A 3,732-nucleotide genomic window follows, 5' to 3' on the forward strand; every position below is an offset into this window, starting at 1 on the left:
ACCATCACTGAAGAAGTCAGAACAGGAACTCCCTCAGGGCAGGAACCCGGAGGCAGGAGGTGGTGCAGAGCCTGCCGGGGTGGGATGAGGGCGTTGCTGCTTACGGGTTTGCTCCCTGTGGCTTTCTCCGCCTGTCTTTTTTATTTTATTTTTTGCTTTTCGAGCCAGGGTTTCTCTGTGTAAGAGTCTTGGCTGTTCTGAATTCGATTTGTAGACTCAGCTGGCCTTGAACTCACAGAGCTCCACCTGCCTCTGCCTCCCTGGTTTGTGATTAAAGGCACCAGTGCCCAGCTTGGAGGCATTTTTTTTTTTTTTTTAAGTTGAGGTTCCCTCCTCTCAGATAATAATAGCTTTTATTAAGTTGACATAAAACTAATCAACACGGGATGTATATAGCTCAGTGGTAGTATGCTGGTCTAGCATGCATCAGTCTCTAGGACCGATTCTCAAAATTAAAATTATAAACAAACAAACAAACAAACAAACAAACAGGCACTGGAGATATGACTGGGCAGTTTAGAAGTACTTAGTGTACCTGCAGTGGACCCAGCACCTACAAGTTAGGAAGCACATACTATAGCTCCAGGGGATTCAATAATTTCCCCAAAGGTATCTACACTCACAGGCACTCCCCACCCCAGACACAGACATACACCTAATTGGAAATACAAATAGCTGAGGGTAGTGATCCTCAGCTCTCAGGAGGCAGAGAAAGAATGAGCTCTGTGAGTCGGAGGGCAGCCTGATCTACACAGCAAAATCCACAAGAGCCAGCACTACATAGTGACACTGTGCCTTGAAAACAAACAAATCAACTCTTCTTTAAAATAAACAAAGAAAACTGTATGTACATTAAAAATTAAAAACTTTAAATGGGTCTTACTAAATAGGCATTCTTTACATCAGTTTTGGAGTGATTCTATGTTTTTGAAATGGAAATTCCACTTTCGTGATTACTGAATGACCTAGGAAGCAAATATAAGGGTTTAAATTTGGTTCTTCCTGAGGTAGTCCCTAAGCTGGAGTTGAGCACAAATGGCTCATTTAGACAGAGACCCCGGAGTCACCAAGGGGAAAGGAGAGGAAGATAGTACAGGGTGGAAAGTTAATTAGCAGATTACTACTTTGGGAAACTGGAGCACAATCCTACTCAGGGATAGCAAATAAACTTTGCCTCAGGAAAGAGGAAGCTGGGGCATTCATCTGCTGTGGGCTCCTATGCATCACTGGCTACATCTCGATGCAGCGTTTGTGCTGCTCAAGTGTGGACTGAGCTTTCTCCTCTCAGTGAGAAAGCCCGAGGCAGTGTCACAGGTGCTTGGAGTCAAAAGTGTTTAAGGAAACAGTGGGCACCAGGGGATGACCAGGAAGGCACTGACAGCAGCTGTTGTCAAATATTAATGTAAAAGAGATGGTAATGAATCATTGTCTATACTAGTCAAATACCATAAACAACCTAAATATACTTCGGAGGGCTTAGGTTAAAAGGAGGTGATCTCTCATAAGCTTGCTTTCTTTCCCTTCAAGACATTTGTCTTAGGGGTTACTCTGTGTAGCCCTGGCTTTCTTGAAACTCGTTGTATAGACAAGACTGGCCTCTCTCTCTCTCTCTCTCTCTCTCTCTCTCTCTCTCTCTCTCTCTCTCTCTCTCTGTATGTGTGTGTGTGTGTGTTTATAGTTTAATTTGTGGCATCTATAAACAGTAAAATTATTTTGTAATTCTGAATATCAATTGCTCAATTATATTTTCATTTATTTGCTTTTGTTGTTTTGTTTTGTTTCTGAGGAGACAAGGTCTCTGTAGGTAGCCCTGGTCGTCCTGTAACTTGCTATATAGACCAGGCTGGCCTTGAACTTGAGATCCTCCTGTCTCTGCCTCCTGGGTGTTGGGATTAAAGGTCTGGACCACCATCCCTCACCTACATTTTTATTTTTAAGATACAGAGCTTCACAATGTTGCCCACCCTACCTCCAACTCCTGGGCTCAAGAACCAATGCCTGAGTATCTGGAAGCTAGAATCAGAAACACAAGACTTGCATGTAACTTTCTAGAATTCTCTAAAGTTACAAATAGTACTTTAAAAAGAAATATGATAGAACTTTATTTAAATAACACTGCTCATCTTTAATAAAAAAATCTACTGGTTTTATTCTTGGCTGTATTAAAAAATATATGAAGTAGAGTATCCGAGGCATGGCATTAACAAATTCTGGTATGAATTGGGAGTGAAGGCACACATGTTTAGTCCCTGTACTCTTAAGGAGGCTCATTATCTTAAAAAAAGAAGAAGAAGAAGAAAGAAGAAGAAGAAGAAGAAGAAGAAGAAGAAGAAGAAGAAGAAGAAGAAGAAGAAGAAGAAGAAGAAGAAGGAGAAGAAGGAGGAGGAGGAGGAGGAGGAGGAGGGAGAAGAAGAAGAAGAGGAAGAAGAAGAAGAAGAAGAAGAAGAAGAAGGAGAAGAAGAAGAAGAAGAAGAAGAAGAAGAAGAAGAAGAAGAAGAAGAAGAAGAAGAAGAAGAAGAAGAAGAAGAAATGTAGTTTAAAGGTAGCAAGTTCTTAGAGGGTTTTGTTCCTTTGTTTCGCTTTGTTTGGCTCTGGAGAGCTGAACTTAGCATAGAACCAGGCAGGCCAGCGCTCTACCACTGAGCTGCAGCCTGGCCCTGTACTGCCGTTCAAAATCCCCTTGCAAGCATTAGATCTCATGCATTTCAGTGTGTGTGTACAAGACCCTTATTTGAAAGTGACCCATTTATTTTAACAAAAATCGTTCACAAGGAAATATTCCTATATATGTGTATCATAAATTATATTTAAGTTTTAGAAATGAAATAAGCTACAGATCTTAGTTTAAACACTAAAACTAAAATTAAAAAACAAACCTTTAACATTATTGTATAAGCAATCTCGTTACATGGTTCATAGGTACAAACATTTACAAACAGATCGTTATTTCTACCTGACACTTCTACCTATGATTTCCCCTAAATTTACTGTGAGCCCCTCCGACTTCTGACGCAGAGATTTGCTGCTTGTTCATGTGGCATACATTGAATGAGGACATTTCATCATAAACCATTTCAACTTACTACAATTCAGTATAAAGTAAGTCCAATGAAGCTTTATAGTTATGAAGGTTAAGAAAATAAAGGCAAAATTACATGTAATGTTCAGATCACGTTACTTCATTAAATTCATTAGTCCCTTCCTTTAAAGTGTTCTAGCTCTGGCATGCTCTTAGAAATTTAGATCACATGCTTAACTTGTGTTGAGTAGGTCAGCACCTCGATTAAGGTGACAACTGCAATAAGGAAAGCACATAGATATAAAAGAGGGAGATCATCCAGGGCAGAAACGGGGGAAGAACCTTTTTGTGGTAAGACATTAGCACCTAAGGTATTGAAAAAAAAATTGTGTTTGCAGTGCAACATGCCAGATTCATGGTTTCATTTGAAACCATCAAGAAATCATGAAATGTCATAAAAAATGTAGAGGTAAGGGTAAAAATCTTCTAGACTAATTATGAAGTGAAATGAAATTACAAATACAGGAGGTTCATCCACCATAGAGGCTTAAAGAGATGTCACCTTCTCTGGCAGTGCCTCTCAGTTCTCTATCCTCACAGGGGCTGTTCCCTCTACTGTTCATCAATCACTTTGAACAGTCGCAACAGGGCACTCCAAGGTAACCATCGTGTTCCAAAAACCAGAGCTTTCAGCTGTCCTTTGGACTAAATGT

This window comes from Rattus rattus, chromosome 2 (genome assembly GCF_011064425.1).
Source record: "Rattus rattus isolate New Zealand chromosome 2, Rrattus_CSIRO_v1, whole genome shotgun sequence".
Lineage (NCBI taxonomy): Eukaryota > Metazoa > Chordata > Mammalia > Rodentia > Muridae > Rattus > Rattus rattus.